The 20,852-nt window shown below is 41.7% G+C and overlaps 1 long non-coding RNA gene across 2 annotated transcripts; it reads right to left on the bottom strand.

Annotated features, from left to right (window-relative positions):
* Positions 1-10,153: 10,153 nt before the first annotated feature.
* LOC112947548 lies at positions 10,154-17,094 on the bottom strand. Of its 2 annotated transcripts, XR_003249426.1 has the most exons (6): positions 17,040-17,094; positions 15,815-15,928; positions 15,557-15,671; positions 15,050-15,232; positions 10,500-10,612; positions 10,154-10,322 (listed from the first exon to the last, which is right to left on the bottom strand). It is a non-coding gene; the product is annotated as an uncharacterized LOC112947548 (long non-coding RNA). The 2 variants fall into 2 exon arrangements; XR_003249425.1 differs by lacking the exons at positions 15,815-15,928; positions 17,040-17,094 and having other exon boundaries at positions 15,557-15,807.
* Positions 17,095-20,852: the final 3,758 nt, after the last annotated feature.

Genomic DNA, 20,852 nt, shown 5'->3' with positions numbered 1-20,852 from the left:
TTCTCCTCTTCTCCCCACACTGGCAGAGGCCCAGGTAGAGGCTATTTAAAAGGCAGCAAAGAAAACTGAGGGAAGCAAAGTGTTTTTTTTTTTTTTTTTTTTTTTTTTTGCATAATAGATCAACTACTAATGACAGGACAGCAGACCTTTTTTCAAAGCCTCTTATTGCAATTATGAGCTGTCATCAGTGAATGCTGGTGCTGAAAAAGCATTTATCTGTGGCAATTAGGAAATAACCTTTTTTTTTTTTTTTTTTTTTTTTTTGTTGAGCTGTCTCAGCAGACATCTCCATGGTCTCTTCTTTATGGTGACATGTACGCTGGTGGAAAGAAAATAGAGTGACTCTTCCCTGTTATCTGCTTTATAAAGGAATGTACCATGCATCTTCCCTCACTTGTATGGATTCAACTTACCTTTGAAACAGCAGCATTGACAATTTCCCAGACTTTCATGTTTCTTTGCAATAGAAGGAAGGGGCATCATCTTCACCAGTGTCATCTTACAACAAAAAAAGAGAGGAAATGCAAATAATTAAAAGAATGAGTGTTAGGGCATTAAAAGGTCTTGCATATCCCCTCTTCAAAGGCATGTGTTTGGAAACAGAAATCATTGCTGGGTTTTTGCTCTCTGCATGCACATATCTCTTATAGCACCTATTCATACAGTTTTGGGGATTTATTTCTGAACTCAGAAATAGGAAATGCCTAACACTTTTAAATATTATACAGCAGAGACAACTATTTTATGCATGTGCTTAGCTAAGTATTTGGAGTTTTGAAATGTGCTTTCTTTCAGATTTGGTCTAAGCATGACAAGAATACATCCGTGCATGGGGAAAAGCCAGACTGATCAAAACTTTTTCTTTTTGACAAAACCAAAATTCTGATTTCAAATGCTACTGATATCAAAGAGGTTCAAAACAAAATTGTTTTCACGGGAAGAAAACAAACACCAGGCATATGAAATAGCATTCAAAATTGTCAAGCCTGGTTTTCAACCCTTCATTACTCTTAAAAGTAAGATTTATTAAACTGCAGCCTGTCTAAAAACCAAAGAGAAACTGAAGACAAACCAAGATCCAGACTAGGCCATTACATTCAGATTTTTCCTGCCTTTTCAACTTTTGCTTTTCACATTTGTTTCGGGAATATTTTAATTTCATTGCAGGCAGAGCAAGACACAGCAAGGCAAGACGTGGATAATTTTGTTCCCTAAATCACTGAAGAAACCAGAGAAAACCTGCACTGTGTTGCTATGCATGGCCAGAAATGACAGCTAGAATCTTTACAGCTTTTTATTCCATGCTTTCTGTAACCCTGAGGATCACTGAGGACATCCTGTGTCCCTCTGCATGACGCTTTCCTTCCTTTTTTTTTACATTTTCCTTTAATGCAGGCTGTTCCTCCTATATCCTGCATTACATCCTGCTTCCTAGACGCCGTTTCCATCTGCTAAATTAATAGCCTGTCCTTTCCAGCTTCAGAGAGCCCCTTCTCCCCTGGCTTTGCTCTCAGATAGAGGTGTTAACCCTCCTGCAGAAGATCTAACCTCCACCACGGCGCTGGAATACAGAGGAGCAATTAAGCAAAGCCATATACTTTTAGCACCACTCTCCTACCACCTGATACTCTAACGGAGCTTCAGCTTGATGATAGATGCCTCTTTACCCGGGATGCTGCAGGATTTTAAGCAGAGTTGTTACAACCGGGAACGACCATTGAGCTTTCTGAGACAGTAAATGGTAGCAAAAGCTATGGGCCCCTAACTGGAAGGCTGTTAATGTCCATCAGAAAAAGAAAGGTTATTTAACGCCGGAGGAAATGATACTGTGCTTAGGCCAGCCCAAATGCTTAGCTCACCGGTGAGATAACCTTCCAGTCTGCAAATTAATTTGTGAATCATCTTCAGGCCTGGAGAAGTTGCTCCAATTAGCAGTTGTGCATGGTTTCTCAGCTGAGAGGTTGCCTAGGAAGAGAGAAATTGGATAATTCGGTCAACTGTATGTCTTTAATACATGTTTTTGTACAGTATATTAGCAAAGCAGAATTAATGTACTTTAGCTGGTGTTTGCTGAAGGTGTCATTGGTAACATGAAGCAAAAACCTCCAAGCATCTCCTCCAGACACACGACGTGCTCAGATACCTTCAGCAAAGACCGAGATCTATCTCTCTCTCAAAACACTGCCCTAATTCTGCCCATCAGGCACGTCCCGTGCGGTGCCGAGCACAAAGCAAGATTAAAAAGTGGGATTACACTCCAAAGCAGGGCTGTGCTTCACGAGCAGCATCCGACCGGCAGCCTCGGAGAGCGTCTCACAGCATCCAAGTGCTCCTGGGGTGGCCGCAGCAACAGCAGTAAAACTTCATTAGCCCCCCCCATAGAGAATATCAATATGTTAAGAGCGATGTATGGGTGCCTGGTGCCCACGTTGCTACATTTGTAGCCACCAGCAGCCCAACTCTTCACAGCTCTCACTGATGGAGCCCATGTCCCCAGATCCCACCTTGCAGCTGCATCGTTTGCAACCATCATGACTAACACACATCGCGCGTGGCCAACATAAAGCAGGGAAAAGGGGTCGGTCTAAAGTCCACGAAAACATTCTTGGCATTTAAGTCTGGTCCAAAGACTCCTGGAGGCCAGAAGAGGTTGCCCCCATCACAATGCAGAGGTACCAACATAGATTACACACGTCTGAAATTCCTTGACTTTGCATCGGGCTTTAATGTGCATTTGTAGAAACCATCAAGCCTCACAGATGCCATCGTTTCCTTCCTTTACGTGTCCACCTGGGAAACAGGCGGGCTGTAAAACTCTGCAAAGATCAACTTTCCTTGGCAGAAATATTTTTATTATCCCTATATTTCTCAATACCCAGCACAAACACTGAGGAAAACTAGGTTCTGTGTAAAGAAACTCATTTGCCTTCTCGGCGCCGCGCTCGCGGGGGACTGCACTTACCCATCAGCGGGAAGGCAGGGGATATTAAAGCCTTCGGATACTGTCTCCGGCTCTGCACGTCTGGAATTATAGCCCATAAAGGGATGTGCTCTCTCCTGCTGCAACAGTCATGACTGTCCACTAGGCAGCTCTAATGCTGTGTCCCCAAATGCTAAGCACAGCATCCAAATTCACCCCAAAAGCACCGCCACTCATTAGCTGCCCCTAGGCCCCATCAAGGCTCATTAAGGGCAATTAGCAGTGCCGCCCCGGGGAGCGAGATGATCGAGGTGTGGGAGACACGACACACTTGGAACAGGAAACAGGATTTAGCTGCAACATCCTTAAGGGGTGGCTGTGGCCGTTTGCAAACGTTCTGGGTTGTATTTGTGCAAAATCTATGATGTTCTGCAGGAAAAAAAAAAAAAAAAAAAAAAAAAATGAAATGTGCCCCAAAAAAGAAGAGACAAAGAGAACCATAGCAGCAAATATCGCCAATGATCTCTCTACTTGATCAATTTACTACAAAATCTGCCTTCCCAGAAAATACCTGAGCACACGGCAGCTATCAGCACTAAAATACACTGTCCTCCTGCTTATTGCACTCAATAGCAAGTCAAGTGAAACAACCTTGCACGATTACACAATTTTAAAGCATTTCCTTCTAGCAGGGAGAAGCTCAAAATCAGTTGTCCTACAGTGAGATGAGGTGAGGGTTAGAACATAGGTTAGGACAAGAAAAATGTTAAGATCCAAGAGAAGAATTTATTGCTATATATTGCTGATCACTGATGGTACCTATACCTAATGACACTTGGAAAGAGGACATCTGCCATTACTTGGGCCTGAGATTGAAGAGTCAATTTAGGAGATGGAGCTGTGTCTCACCACAACCACACTTTAGATGTTAGGTCAAATAGGCCAGTTGTGATAAAAAAAAAAAGCAAAGCGTCCACCAAGGAGCTCCGTGTTTTACATTATGAGGTCTGCAAAGGTCTAGGAGAGCTGATGAAGGGCTTTTTAGGCAGGAAGCCCTTGATGTACCAAGAAATACTCAGAGGAGAGGTAGGAAAAGACAACAGCTGACTTGGGGCATCCAGCAGCATCTTGGGGCTATTTTATTTATTTGTTTTATATTGCCTGTATCAAGGAAATCTCTATAATAAATCAGTTTATAAGGTACTTACAATAAAGGGGTAAGGAGCAAGTAATATTTATTCCCCCATTGCAAAGTGGTTCGGAGCCCAAGAGAATTACTATACTTAAGGTGGGAGGGGGGATGTTAAAATGAACTCTGAACTTCACAGAGGTGTTTCTAGGAGAACTGCAAGTAAAATTAAGGACTCTGCTGCTTAAATGTGTTTGCTTGAGGACAGACCTGCAGCCAATGGAAAAGCCAAGATTTCACCACGGGGCTGAACTTGGTCTCTGTCGCATCAACTGCCACTTCTACAGACTCGCAGAGGTCTCATCCATGTAATGAGCACTAGGCAGGAGCTGAGCGTGCACAGATTGAATAGCTGAGCAGTTAAAAACCTGATATTCGTCTCTACTTTTCTTTTTTCCTAAGAAAATTTATCTCATGTAGGACCTCAAAGGACCTCATGGTCCTTTGTAGGACCTCAAAGATGCAGAATTACAGGAGTCAAAGGCACACAAGCCCAACTTTCACTCCTAATCAAAAATTGAGAAGTGGTTGGCTAGGAACCTGGTGAGACCTTTCTAGCTTTATATATTGCTTACGCTTGTTTGACTAATAGACAGTGACCATATCTCACCCAGAATCTCCAGTCACTGTATTTTAATAATCTTGGTTTAAAAACCTATTTTTACTTTATCTCTGATTACCAACTAAATTTTCTGTGGTCTATATATTTACATACATTTTAAGTGTCACCTTGGTTTTCGTATCAACATGATACATCAAGCTGTTAGAACTCATTACAGCCCACTATAAATCACTAAAGCCCATTTAACTTTTCATCCTGTCTCTTTAGACCTTTCCCACCTTCTCCTGTAGACTTTTCAAATCTTCTGCATCATCATCATGCTGTTCTGCCACTGAAAAGAGTAAAGCACTTCCAAGGCCAGTGCTTAATACTACACGTTTGCTCTCTCCCCATGGGATTCACCCCACTTGCATCTGGGTGGCTGGTAGCCTTCTCACAAGCCTGCACACGGCAGTGGTATTTTATCTTAGCATTAGGTAGCAAATAAGCTTTTCACACAAACCTGCTGTGATGAAGCACTGCAAGCAGCAAGCATTTTTTTTTTAAATCCCCTTTTTGCTAAGCTGCTTCATGTGACCCAGGACAAGCATCTGTTTCTGTGGTACCACCTTGCCTTGATGAACATCTGAAGAGCCCCAGCAAGACCACAGCTTCAGCATCATTATCCTCCCTTCGCCTTTGAGCTCTGCGTTTATGAATTTGTCTTTCGCTGTCCTGGTAGCTCCAGGTGTCCAACATGAATGCTTTTATTGCAAATATCGTTACTTATTCCTTGAGCCACTGGGCACCAGCAATCCTCACTGACCATCTTTATTTTATGCCCTGTCTATCACTCGCTTCACTGCCTGCTCACTCCATCCCATGTTTGTTTATCACTGCATGCTTTATCTCTGCTTGTTACACCTTATTAATTTAACAAAATTCTGTTTGGTTATTGAGTGCTAGCACTCAAGGGGGCAATCACATTTTTCAGCAAATCTACCGCATCCCAGTGTTGGATCTAGTGTCTCGGTGTTGGACAGGTCTGCTGTGGTTCCTGTCTGTGAGTCCACCCAGTAACACATACAGATATGTAAAATGCATATACATATATATATAAATGTACATATGTATACACACATCTGTCTGCTAGCCAGGAAATATATGCTTGTTGTAAGCTATTTACTGAATTCAATAGCATTGCAACTCTGCTCAGTCCAAGGAAATTGCTATATTCATGGATTTGGGTCTGCAATTTAAGTGGGGATCAGATGATTTCTACCAGGTGAGGACTAGTCCTTACATATTAAATAAAACTTACGGAAAATGTGCATGAGTGAATTCACACTCCGTATATATAAGTACATCCACATTCAACATGATAAGGACTAACAGGTCTTTTCTATCTTGACCAAACATGAGTATGTAAAACAGCTTGTAGAAGTCCAATGAATGGTTCAATATTTACACTTGCTTTGAGATTAGTGGTTCGAGCTGACTCCAGGTCTAATAAATCCCTGTGCATGTGTACTCAGGAGTTCAAAAAACACAAAATGAAGATTACAAACATGTGTTCTGCCTTTCTTCTGCTCAATTCTTTATCTTCCCTATCATTCATATATACATGCATATACAAACACATATTTTTAGAATATGCAGGTATGTACCAAGGCTAGAAACAAAGGAAAAAAGACAACCAGCAGTTACGTCTTTGCTTTTACCCTTTGCTTTTTTTTTCGTGGACATATCCCAGCTAGGCTTACCATGCTCTTGCTTTTGTCTTCTCCAGGCCTTTTTCTCACATAAGCTCCCTCCAGCATAAGAACAGTTCTTATCTCACCTATAACCTTCCCTGCATGCCCTGTCAGAAATGGGTAGCAAGCTCTTTCCTGCCTGCCTTCTCCACATCCCTGGATAATCCCTTCTCCACATCCCTATACATCATCATCATCAACAAAAAAGTCAAAGAAAAGGGATGCTGAAGATGTGATGTAGGTGCTGCAATGAGGAGACTTCCTGGAAGTTTACCTAAGAAGGAAGAAAGGAAGCCAGAAACAACATGAAAATAAAATAAATAAAAAGAAGTCATGATACTCTAAATGCTAAAGAAAAGTATCATTAACTTTGTCTCTCATAGTCATAGTCTCTCATCTCTGTGAATCATAGTCTCTCTCTCTGTGAAACTAATGGGATGTTCTCTCCTTTCTGGATGAAATACAAAAATCTGCAAAATACTTGTGCTTGAAGTGCACCTAAGCAGGTTGAATTGCAGCCCAGGCTGGGGTAAACATGTCCCATGCAAGAAAAAAAGACCTGTCCATCAAGCAATACGTCAAGAGACAGACCTTAGGATATTAGTCCCTGATAAATGAAATAATAATTTAAGATCGAGATCAGTGGTGGAGACTATACTGTGCTCTTAACAGGCTTTAATGCAAAATGAGAAGTCAAAATATAAGGCAGTAGCTGGATAAAAACATACATTTTCCAAGAAATAAAGTCCTGCAGAGCAAATGGCAAATTTCCACCTGAATGCACGCAGGCAACGTTTGAAACTGTGTTTGTAGAGCGTGACTGTGATATGAGGATGAATGGAAAAAAAAATGCTTTTGAAGGAAAAAAAAATATGGGGCAAGACAGGCACTTGCAAAATCTAAGCGATCAGACACCAGGGCACCCCTTAGCCACAGGTCACAGAAGAAATGTGGAACCAACCAAAGTGACCAACCAAGCTAAATGCAAGTGTGAATGTGGGAGGACTGTGCAAGCAGTTCCAAAAAGAAGGGAAAATGAGCACTGAAGAGAACAAAAGCAGGAACACGCAGCCCTGGGGCCCCTTTGTGGCCTCTCCTTGCATAGGGCCAGGGTCTGCAGTGCCCTACCAGTGCAATTTCATTGCCCAAAGCCACGGCTCTGTGCTTCAGCAGCCAGCACTTCAAGCAGCATGGCCATGATGTTCTTACCATAAGCGAACCATCAACAGCTCATTTCTGCACTTACTCTGTACCATAAAATGGACTAATGTCCATTTTATACTTCCAGGAACTCCGGGGTGATCCGACAGCTGAGCATCTTCAAAGGATGTGGCCCAGTAAAGGAATGGAGGAGTCACCAGAAAGAGGGCTGTGACAGAAATATGCTGGTTGGTGGAAAGCACAAGGCAGGTTTGAGAGTGTTCTGAGGAATCAATCAAATTTCCTTGAATTAAGGCCTTAAAGTTGCTGCAGATCCGTGTTCCTAGCTGGAGCTAAAGATTAAAATCAGCCTACAGACAGATGGACGTTATTGTGCTTAGTATTACTGTAACGTGTTTTGTTTTATTGCTTCAGAGCCCATATGCAGGCCAAAATGAAAGCTGGGTCAACCTGAGGGCTTATAAGGTATCGAATACCTTTGGTGTAAAAACCCCTCTTGTGGTACCTGTTGAGAAGGGTGCTAACATTGAGGCACACCCAGTAAATGTATAAAAAGTAAAGAACTTCTTTCCACTGCTCCTTCTAGGTAATCTGGAGGAGTTTCCTACAGCTGGAGGACAGCTGTAGAGGTTCTACAGAAGCTCCTGAAGATCTTCCCAAGTCACCGACTGATGCACACTGACCTATATATGCTAGATGATAGAGACAACCCAGACCCACTTTGTCTATGCAGGGTCTGCTGACTCATTTGCTTAGTTTTGGAAAGTACAGTGCACTCTCTGGGGTCTGTCCCACCAACAAGCCCATCCTGGATAAAGAAGAGGGAATGACTAATATGTGGCAAGGGCTAGTGACTCCACTTAATGCAAGTTAGAGGGGGCACAGGTACTGCCAGGGATTGCAGGGAATTTGTCTTGTCTAGAAGAGATGATGTAAAAATGCCTTACAGGGAGGTGGGATTGGGCCCGCTGTAATTCAAGAGCAGAGAGCGAAACAAAATCCAAGATGAGTTTTGGATAATGAGCCACAACGCGCAAGTTGAACTGAAATTGAGTTCTTCACTTAGCCTTGAAGGCAAGTAATTGGAAGCCAAAAGAAACCAATATGATATCAGAAATGCAATAAGGAGTGAAGAAATAGTTTAGCTAGGACAAAACAAACAAACAAAAAAAAAACAATAACAGAAAATTGAGATGTTTTTTTTTTTCCTCTACAAACTCAAAGTAGGGCAGAATTAGAGTGCCATGTTCATTGCTGATAGCATCAGGCGCTTCAGCACAGACACACCTGAAACATGCTGGACATCACGCAACTGCAGGGGCACTATTAAACTAAATTAAGAAGGTTAAACTGAGAGTACGTATTGTGTGTATGCACTAGCAGCCTTATTCTTTCTCTTGCTCTTAGTTAACAAGCGGAAGGAAACAGATCTCAGCAGGAGAAAATGCATTTAAAATACAGCCCTATTTCTTCTGCCAAGCCTTGCCACTGAACCACCTCCTGTTTTGCCAAGGGCACCGTCCTGCGTTCCCTCGTGAACTTGACATTTTTCATTCTCACCTTCCCTCTCGCATCTCCACTGAAGGACAGCTAACGAAACTGATGTGGCCTGATCAAAGCAGTCATGGGGATGTTCAGCAAATGCTCCCAAACTGTTGGGTTACAACAGATAGGCACCCATGCAGCACGCTACAGCTCCTCGCTGGGACACCTTTTGACCAGCCCCTACAAGCCTTCTGGTTGCAATGTAGGCAATTGAGGTGAAGGAGTCAAAAGGGCACTGATAATTGATTCATAATGTGATGCTTGACCTTCAGGAGGGCAAGCCTTAGCAAGAGCTTGGACAAAAATAGTCTAGGCTGAGAAGGGATGTGAAGGCTGGCAGCTGGAGGTAGTTTTGAAGTTGGCCTTTATGTTGTTCAGAGCGTTTTTAGCTAAGCCCCCTAGTAGCACTGTGACTGCATGGTGGGGTTTTCCAGGGACTGGCTCACTGACAGAGCCTGAGAAAAGAGGAAGCTACTGAGAATGTTCATAGAGGAAGCCTAAAAGTATTTCAAAGACTCAAAATCACAGAACAGTGCAGTCTGGAAGATCTAGTCCCACCCCACACCGGCCAAGTGGGGCCACCTAAAGCCCATTGCCCAGAACCATATCTAGATGGCTTTTGAATAACTTCAGGGATGGAGACTTGTAGCTTTAAAGATCTGGGGGTTAGAATATGGTGCAACCTAAAAGAACAAAAACATCCTTCAGAGCTTTAGGGTTCATTGCAATTTAGATTCTCCGTAAAACTCCTATTTCACAAAAACTCATTTTGTTTGCAAGAGTACCTCAAATCCATTTTCATACTCATATACCTTTCCAGCAACCCAACTAGAGCACCTCAACAGCACCTATCCCATAGCCTCATTTCATTGACTCTCTTTAAAGCCCAAACGGGTAAAGACATCACAAATTAAGGGGCAACAGGTGGCACACTGCAGAAGATAAGCCATTCTCCCCCAAGGTTCATTTGCTTTCTTCATGCTGCTTCCTTCAATACCTATTAGCACAACATCTGCTGGAGGTTGCTCTGATTTTACCCTCAAGTTGGAGAGAGGAAGGTGACCAACGTGGGGCTTGGTGGGAGATCCAGAGGCCATTTATGGCCCTCAGTTGCACATTGCTGTTGAAAAGAGCACTCCGTGGTGTCCCTCTTCCTGGAGCTTCGTGGAGGGAGGTTTTCCCCACTGCAGGGGACTCCTCGGGATGCCAGATCTAAGTGGAAAAATGCAGAGCGGGAAACGGCGCAGCTGAATTAGGCTATTTAAATGCATGCCGATGCTAAACCATAAAATTACAGCAACAACAAACAGCGTTTTAAAACGTTGAAGAATCACTTCAAAGAGATTAAGGGAAAAGCACGTTTTTTATTTGTTTTTTTTTTTTTTTTACCTCCGGGAAAAGGAGCATTCCTAATTTCCAGCTTGACAAGTGGCAGCAAAGGCAAAGGAACACGGTAACATCTGAACGGGTGGTTGTTCTTCAGCAGCTTTTTGACTGCATATCTGCAAACGGTTTCATATAAAAAAGATATACTAGATAATGTGTACCTGCACTAAGATCTTCCCTCAGTTTCTCGTTAAAATGGTCCCCACAGAGCTTGTTTATTAAGAAGGTTTGAGTCAGCATATTTCTAATACATACATAAGTAGTCATTAAGGCCCCGCGCCTTCGTTTACTGTTTGGCAGGAAAAAATCAATGACCTTTTTCTTACCTCAATGTGTTTATTTCACAGCATAAAAAAAAGCCATTAAATAGAGAGGAGCTGAAATTATCTGAAAGCAGAAGAAACGTATTTGAGATACCCAAGTCTAAACCAGAGTTTACCAGGAACATTTCAAAGCAAAATATATAAAATAGAATAAATAAATAAATAATAAAGCAATTGCAGCAAAAGGGCTTAGGAGACCGAGGGCTGACCCTTTTATTTGCAGTAGCTCCCAGGAGCCCTGTGTTTTGCCAAACTAACAATAATGCAACATTTTGGCAAGCATCTCACAGTAATTAGAGGGTAAGTCCACATGTGATGGTCACCATTGCAATGCTGTATGGCAGCATGACGTGGGACGAAGCGTGCTGAAGATGAGGGACATCCCTGCTTCCTCTCCACAGACAGACAGAGTAGGAAAATGGGGCGCTAGCTAAAATTAATTTGTGGAATTGTAAAAATAGGTTCAGGTTTTCCAAGTCTCAACTTTGTTTGGTTGCAGCTGGAAGAAAGCTCATGATCCCTACAGACAGACAATTCCTGCCATCCCACGTTTTTCTCACAAATCAATGCCAGTGAATATAAAGTGAACCTGGCCTGGGGTAGAGATGTGAAAGTCTATTTTCCTGGAAATTTCTTTTTATATTGGCAGGCAATACTTTCTATCTTCACTAGCACATTAAAGAATCTTAACTTTGACAGCAATACCTTTTTTTATGGCCAGATGTTAATTTATAGAAAAGTAAATGCAGGAAAGGTTGAGCCGACCTCCTGAATGATTGACTCTCATGACTGGGAAATGGATCACGAGGCTGCAAGTATTTAATGGACAATCCTTTTAATTATTTAGACAGACGTGTCAGTTGAGCAGGCCATGCAACGTCTGCTTTCAGCTTAGCATTAAACAGGAGTGTTCCCAGAATATCTTATAGAATTGCAGCAGTGCAAATAAGGGAGAAATGCAGAGGGGATCAATGGGGTCAGGATCCAAAATTTGTTCTGTAACCTCAGAACATTTTGCTTCTATCCTTGTGTCATACTGAGGAAACAAACCTGATTTTTACGGTTCAAGCCTTCAATAAAATTGTTCTCTAAATATCAAACTAAAGGAATACTGAGAATCTTAATGCTTAGCACATTTGATGAAGATTAATCCCTTATTTTCCTAGTTCTGTTTTTCTTTAAAATCAGGCTGTGAAACAAACAAGTTAAATCTCCAAGAATTTTAAATGACATTGGCCAATAAACAGAGACTGAATAAGGAAGCAACCAATGCATCCACACATGAGGATCAATGCAGCTAATCACAATTAACCGAGCTGATTTTTTACAAGTTGTCCATCTGAAGTATTTAAATACAGGCAAGAAATCACAGTATCTACAGCAACTTTGACATCAGCTTGGTAGACAAGATCACTCACCACCTAAAACTTTAGACCATAGTCTCAGATGTAAAAAAACTTTCTCCTTTCCTCCTCTTTTCTCCCAGCTCAACACCTACATTTTCTTCTATCTATTTCTCGCTCTCCATCTAGATACCAAGTTAGGAAATGGTACAAAGTTAAGAAATAATAGCTATGAAAATACCAAAATCCACAGGATTCAACACATCTCCCACCACAACCAAGTTTAGATCCCATTACTTAAATTCCAACTACTTGAATGAATACAGATAATGTTCAGGAAAGAGCTAAGCATTAAGTTCATTAAAATCTGAGTTTACTGATGTGCAGATCATTTTGAAATTGTAAATTTTATAAATGGATGTAAATATCCAGATGTTGGATATTCAGAATTTCTAAAGCCATCCCCCTCTTTTTTTTTTTTTTTTTTTTTTTTTTTTTTTTTTTTTTTTTTTTGGTGGCAAAGACCTTAAATAAAATTTAGATGGACAAGATCTGTGAATTTTACTCTCACATAGTGGGAACTGCACAGTGAATGTTTAGTAGCAATCTAAAATTTGAGCTTTTCATTATTCCTCTGGTCTGAACTGAACTCCATAATTTTCAAGATTTCTGTTTCTTTTGAGAGACAGTCTGCATAAGAAAAGTAATATTCTAAACCCCATGAGACCAGTCTAGGAGTTATACCAATTTAACCAAGCTTCAACAAACCAAATCATATAAGCAAAAACCAAAACATTTTCCTCTGCTTCTCCCACTCCTCAAGTTTCCAGTAAATTCTCTATCAAGACAGTGTTTTATGAGCTTTTTTTTTTTTTTTTAATGATACTTCAGTAGTATATTCGACACTTAACTTCATCACATCCTCTAATTTTACTGCAGCAGCATCAAAATGTAACGTTCAGGGAGCCATAAAGCAAAAGTATCGTCATAAAGACATCTTTTCACATCATGAAAGGGAGAGGAGGCCAAAAAAAAAGAAGTGTCCTTGTCACTCGGAGCCAAGGCACAAGCATTCACCCCAAGAGAAAAGCCAATATGAAAGATAAAGAAAGGATGAAAAATTTGAAGGATCTCATACATTTTCTTTTTTTTTTTTTTTTTTTTTTTTAATCTCCTCTCAGATACACCAAATCTCTCCGTTTTCATAGCAGTTGGCCATCATTCACAAATTAGTTGGCCAAAAGTCACAAATTTTCAATTCACAGTCTCCACTTCCCAGAGCGAACATCTACCTGGTGCACTGGGGTTAATCCAAAGTAAAAAGGTGCAAGGAAAAACCCTCAAAGCCCTGAACAGGCTGAGGCTGATCTAGATCATTATTCTTCTTGAATCATGATGCTCTCCCATCTCGCATCGTGATTCATCACGATGAGTCACCAACTCGCATCATCCAGACTAGACAATCTCCAGAGGTCCCTCCCAACCTCAACTGTCCCATGATTCTGTCAATTTAGGAACAATGTTTTCAAATATACGTTTCCAGCCTTGTCTCCTGAATCTCTTAGGCCCCCAAAACGTGTAGGCCCAGCAAGCTCCATTGCCTCCTGCATCGTTTCCTTTCCTCTCTCTGTGGTAGCAGCCTGGCCTTGTCATCACACGATCTTTGCTCATTCTGTTGTCAGAAAGGGTAAAATCTGTGTCCCCTCCCGCATATATTTGTGTTGTGTTCCCCTTCATTTGTCACTTGTGTCACTCCTTGCCAAGCAAGGAGTCTTGATCTTTTCAATCTTGCTTCACGTGGCAATTTCCTGTGCTCACCCTCAGCTTGAAAAATCTGACTGACAAGCGGAAAGGTTAGAGGTTGGCAAAGGAAACGGTTGACTTTAAATTGCTGCTCTGTGGTAAAATGGGGAGGTTTGGAAGCTGGTTCACGAGCATCTCAGTGGGCCATGCACTGATGGACAGATAGAGAAGATAACTTTCTCTGATAAGCCATATCTCCATACGTCTTTTATATCCCTGGAGTAGGTCTTGAGGTGGACAGAAGACTTCCAAAGGCAGGCATACTGTTTATAACGTTATTATGGCAATGCTATCTAAACCATTTTTCATCCCATTTCTTGGGGAAAACCGCTAAATGCTAAATTAGCGATAGCTACTAAATGTTTACTCTAATGATTAAAAGTAATGTTTTAATCTACATAATTAGCCATTAAGCCCCGTTCTGCCCCCTCAAACCCCCCCCCCCTCAAAAACCCCCCTCAAAAAGGGTTTCATGTCGCTCTTTCCCCATAGAAGATTTGGTAACTCCCGATGAAAATGCCAGAATTTAGTACTGCTCAGAGAGGAACTTTTCAAACCAGCAGACCTGTTTCTTTTCAACCAATATTTGAGTTCAGGGGTGAACAGATTGCTCTTGCTTTGCAGCATTCAATTCCTTGGAATAGATCAAATATCAATTTTCTTTTAATAAAAGGTCTGTATCCAGTAAATCCCCTGAGACTATCCCTCGTGAATAATTATTCCAGTAATAAAACCCATATGTTTTTCTCCCTCATTACACTCCTCTGAGCCCACTGTGATAGATATAGGTCTTACTAGAATACTTCTTTTCAAGGTCATAAATGTTGTCTTGAAAATTCTTTCTGATTACAGAAGAGAAATAAGGACAATTTTTTCTTCTTTTTTTTTTTTTTTCTGCCCTCTAGAAGTTTAAATATCAAGTTGAAAGAGAAGTAAAGCAGAGATCACTTATTATATATGCAAAATTGAAAGAAAGGTCAGTGCATTCTGCCCTCCTTTCTAGAGTCTATACTAAGGTTATAAATACGTGTAGCAGGTCTTAGAATAAATCAATGTGCCACATCTTTGGATTCATCTTATTTACCTGAAAATATGCTTCACTGGACCCCATGTGAAGATGTACTGAGAAGCTTTCCTTGCCAATGACCTCCCAGTGCTTGGGCACTCAAACGTGGCAGAAATTATACAGTGCCAGGATGCAATGCTGAAGCATGGCAGATTCTGAGGATTAACCCATTTGTCCAGCTAGATTCCACCTGCAATTAAACTACAGTAAAATTTTAGGTTGGAAAAGCTCAAATTCATGCTAAAAGGTAAAAAGAAGCTAAAATGAAAGGCTGAGGAACCTCAAAGAGCGCATCTAGGACATGGCAGCAGGCATGACAGAATTAAGCTCCTTAAAATATATGATTATCTAAAGGTAGTTAGTCCTCAAGGTCTTACTAGCAAGACAGAAATGCTCACATAAGCCAAGGGAAAATGGGGAATCTTTTTCTCTTGTATTCCAGACAGGCAAGAAGAACTAAAAATGAACATGACAAAGACCTTGACATCAAATCTTAATTACAGTTTAAATCTCCGTATTGCTAACCTGTTGCTGAAAAATTCTCATGTTCATTTTCTGTCCAGAAGTAGGTTCCGAGATGGGCACAGGCTAAGCTTGTAGTTTCTTCAGTCGAGAGCACATGTGATAGTTCACCTGGACTCTGTCAGAGATATGAGGCTTTAGTTCCTACTGATCAAAAACTATCAGCTATTTCATCTGCCCATCCTTTACATCTTCTAAAGCTTCAATTCTCCCCGACTTAAGTCGCAGGAGAACTGGTAATTCTGCAGAGTTTTACATTACTTTGAGGGGGAATATCTATTCTTCAGCCCTTCCTGCAAGGCCACCTCGACTCCAGCAGCTGCCGTGCGTGGAAGGCTCATTAGCACTTCACAGCACCAGGTCATTAGCCATTTCCTAAAGACGAGAGCAGAAAGTACAGCGGAGAAATCATTAAAATAAAATATACCACTTCTCATAGGGGAAAAGCAAGTTTGACTGTACAAGTAGGTTTGGGGGGATGCGTCAGTAGCAGTGTAAAATTTCAGGTTTTTTAGCACTGGGATCAATGGAGTATCAAAAAATGAAAAAATCTTTTGAGTTTTCTAAATGCCCCCAGTGAGGGTGCACCCAGAGAGGGTGCACAGCTGCAAAACTGCACTCTGAGAAGAGCAGCATGTCAGGGGTGCTCCTTCTTCAGCTCTTCAGTTCCCCCATAAGAGATAGGGATATGAAAACATACATCCACTGCCACAAAAAGAGTGCTTGCCTCGGAAGCTATCGCCTAGCCAACCTATCCATTCCCGAATAGCGTACCTAGAAGAAACTATTATTCCACTCAAGCATGCAGGGGAAGTGAATTTCCTCAGCAAAATGATTTCTCCCTTGCCGAGGCATTCTGGACAAGTGCAAATCACTAGTATTATTTGCAATTAACATACTGAATGAGGCGTACATAAATACATATTCAACAATTATTCCAAGCCAGCACATTAATACTAATTCTTTGCATTTAATTGTCCGTTCGAGCCACATGGCGTACTTAGGAGTAAACTCTGCAAAGTGCAATGAATTCTTTTAGGAGCTCTGCTGCAATTCAGTTTTAATTTGCTTTTTTTTATATAGTGTCTTGGATACAATGTATCTCAAATTGTGCAATAGCAAGGCAAAAATAATGAGAGCACCTCGCAGGGTTGCACGCAGCTATTCCTATCCTAGAACAGCAAGGCAAAATGATGTACGGACACAAGCTAGTGGTAAGAAAGAAAATGAAGGTATATTTTAAATGAAAAAAAAGGGCAACATTCAACCACTACTCTGTCAGTTTTCAAATTTTACTTCATTAAATGCTTTTCAAAAGGCCTCTTATGAGAGAATAACACTTAGCAATGTGTTCACTTTGCACTGCTCAGAAAAAAAAAAGAAGACAGTCTGGATTTCATGAAGCTGATGGTTTTGTTCACAGTTTCATCCTGTGCAGGAGAGGAGCAGAAAGGCAGGCAGACCAAGTCCTAAGGCTACTGCTCACCTCACTTTCTCTCTGGGAGAGATGTCAGAGCACATCGTGGAGAAGAGGCAGAAACTTCTCTCCTCGGTGATGGAGACTGGAGAGAAGGTCATAAACCGGCCATCTGAGACTCAACACCAGCCCACGTCCCTCTTCCACTATGGCACAAGCCTGTTTGGGAAGTGAAAAAAAGAAAATGTGGGAAAATGAATAACCTTTCCAAGGGAAGCCTGAACTTGGTGGAACAAATCCTATGAGTTGACTATGCCTAATAGTAGAAAACCCCTTTTTTCTCCCCATTCTGACAAACACAGATTTTTTTTCTTCCTGAGCAGCTTCTACATTGGCCAATCAGTTATATTTGCCATGTAGGTCCACCAAAGATGTGAACATTTTTTTCAAAAACATTCATGTGGCTGCTTTTATTTACTCCTGTAACTTCTCAGGCTTAGAGGATCTCATTTAGAAAAGAAGACAATCAACCACATAAGTTTCTAATTGCAGACCCTTTCTTAACTAAACTAAGGCATATACTGAGGATTAATTCAAATTCCTAGATAAATAATGAATAATCAAATTAATCAATTCATTACATACATCATCAATTCCTTATAATTTCTATGTAATATACATATGTATGTTCCCCCAGAAGACAGGCTCAATATTCTTGGTTCAATATAGAATGGCCAACCCCAAATATTACAGAGGGAGAAAGCCATTCACCTGCCAAGCAATATACAGCAGACCCAGCCATATAGATGGCAGAGGAAACAGTAAATGGCTTTTAGGCTGGCGGGAGAGCTCTTATGCAAAACTGTCCATTGGGCTGGTCACCATCTAACCAAGCTCTCCTGGCTCGTGCCAACCCAGAGCTTGGTCTCCAAAAGCCCCAGCACAGCCAGACTTGCATGATGTTTAATACTTGCCATTAAATCCCGCCTCCGATCTGAATTACGGCAGCAGCTTCCCGTATTTTCTGGGCCACGCTTTCTGCCAGCCGCTGTCATTGTGGTGGCAACATGCAGCTCGCAGGGATGTGTTTCGGGGCAGCAACTGCTAACCACAAAAGAACTGCGTGTGGCCAGGAACGAGAGCGGGAGCCAGCAAAAGCCAAGCAAGAAAAAGCTTTTATCAGCTTGCCACCCATACCCACACAAAGAAAGCCAACTATCTAACAAGCCGCTATTTTCTGTTTAATAGCTTACATTGGGTTTGTAATTCTTTTGTTCGTCTTGGCTCTGTCCCTGCGTGAGAATTCCCAGGGCCTGCAATTACAGCGGAGCTCGGCTCGGAAGCGGCACTGGGAAGAGCTCCGGCCTTTCCGGATCCGATCCGCGCCGATGGAGGCGCCGCTGCTAATCCCATCGCTCCAGCCGCTAATCCGATTAACCCGCAGATGGCCTCGGCATTTCCCAATCCGCTTTGTGTTTGTTTTTAACTATATTATCAGCGCACGGAACGGTATCAGCTCCCCTGCGCTTGTGCTTGTTATTCGGAGCCGGTTTCCTCAGCCAGGGGGACAGCATGTGTAAACACAGAACAAAAACAAGGATTGTGTCCTAAAAGGATGGGCTTTAGTCTGCTATTTGTTTTCATTTGGTTTTTTCTCCTTTGATCTCATCTTCACCCCAGCCAAAGTGACTTTTTTAATGTCGTTTCCATGCAATTTAAGACACCAATTCTAGTCCATTACTTGAGTTTTCTAAAGGCTGCAAGAATTGTCCCCTTGATCTCATTAGCACACAAAATAAATGAGTGGTCGTGGAGATCTGAGGTTGTTTTCTGTTACCATTTGAGAAATTCATTACAAGATTAATGGGCATTTGTCAGTTGGGAAGCCCACTCGAGCTGCTTTGCACAACCCTACCTGTACACAGAGTGGGCAAAAGGAGTTATTTTGAGGAGGAAATGCTTTGGATGGTAACAGCTAAAGAAACTACCTTCAGGTTGCTTCAAGGATGTGCTTGCAGGTCTGAAGGACCTCTACATGGAAATCTGCTAAACTCATCTGATGATGATGTGCAGCTCATCAGCTCGTGACTGTTGATGCACGAGAAGGTCTACGTAGACTAAATCAGTGCTCCCTTCGGAGCAAGACAGAGACAGTGGGATGCTTTTCAAGCCCACAAAGGGACACGTGCCATCAGAAAACTGGAAGAGAAAGCAAAGCACAGAGCCAGAGCTAATCCGAGTTTCTGAAGATACTTTCTTTATTCTGCATAACCTGTGTTATCCCTTGACAATGCATAAAGCCGATTAGGTTTAAAAAATAAAAATGTAAACCCCATGATAGCGAGCAAGAAAGCACCCTAATATGAAAATCTGTCTACATGGAAAGAGACACCACCTCTGCTACTGCAGGATCTGAAAGGCTCCCGGTTTATTAAACATGAATATTAAAGTAGTCGAGAAAAGCAGGATAGTGGTTGGCACCGCATGCCACGGTAGCACAAAAAGGATGCTAATTTCTTCCCTCTATTTTTAATCCTACCCAGCCGCGAGCCGTCCACTGCTCTGTGCAAGATTAATGAATCACCCTCTAATTGCTTTTCACATGTCAGCCTCTGCTCTGCATCTTAAGGCTTTGAGAATCTAATGTCAAAAGGCTTTTTCTTTTGCCTAAATCATGGGAAACTAACTCCATCAAATATGGTAATGCTTGGGGAAGAGCATTAATTGTATCGTTGCTGAGGATTTCAATCTGTTCTCTGGTTTAAGCAGATTACAGCACTTAGCCATTAGTCTGAACAACATAAATTGGTTCAGATGCTCGAATGAGGCACGTCAGCACCCTGGTAGCTCTTCCCTACGTGAAATCAGTAGGATCATCTTCTTCCAGCAGTCCGATCAGCAAACTTTCCACATAAATCACTTTTGTCCAGCCGACAGGCTCTTGGCATCCTCTGTGGCTTGGCTACTGCTCAAGCCCTCGTGTTGGGTCCCTGTAGGCACAGCATCTTGGAGATCTTTTTAATGGACTTGGACTAAACTCAGCGACTTTTGCTGCCATTAAGCCTAGAACATTTCTCCTCCTCCTCCTGCTCCTTCACGTTGATGATGATGCATGGCTGGAAGGAGGAAAAGGTCCATGTCTTCATCACATTGCTACCAAGACAGGGTCTGGACACTTGGAAGTTGATAGCCAACAGTTCTCGTCAATCCCACCTTGCAGAATCAAGTTCTTGCTCCCTGGCTTGTCCAAACACAAGGCTGAGCTTCTTACACACACCCTTCCCAGTATTATATATGTAGCTCATAAACGTCTCATACATTTTATATTTCTTACGAGTATCCAGTATAGAGCTGCAGACTTTATAACTAGGAAATACAAAGTCAGTAAAGCTGGAGGTTCTTGCAAATCTTTTTCACATTCTTTAGATGTGACCATATAATACAGTGTGGCCACATTCTAGTGGGTCTATTTTGTCATAGAGGTAAAAGCTATAAAAGTGGCATAAATATGAGAAAGCACTTGACAGTTTGTGCTATATTGATTATATTAATTTGACCAGAGGACTCTGGAGAGGGAATTGTACTGTCTATTCATGATTAATTTACTCTTCTCGTGCTAGAGCCTAGCATCAGAGAAGTCCCTTAAAGAGGTTGTAATAAATGCAACTCAGGCCTCCAGAGACTCCTGCCTGCCCAGGGGCTTGAAAATAACTATCTGCAGCAGAATTAAAAATTCCTCCAAATACAACACAATGTCCTAAAATATTGAGCTAGCTGAGACATGTTGTTGGATTTACAGGGCTGGAATCACTTTTTCGGTCTAGAGGGTTTTCTCTGTTTATAGTAGCCTCATAATTTGAGTCTCGGAGCCATTAACATATT

Source organism: Nothoprocta perdicaria, unplaced genomic scaffold (genome assembly GCF_003342845.1).
Source record: "Nothoprocta perdicaria isolate Ctin4 unplaced genomic scaffold, notPer1 scaffold_236, whole genome shotgun sequence".
NCBI classification, from domain to species: domain Eukaryota; kingdom Metazoa; phylum Chordata; class Aves; order Tinamiformes; family Tinamidae; genus Nothoprocta; species Nothoprocta perdicaria.
This window is presented reverse-complemented; position numbering and strand designations above follow the sequence as displayed.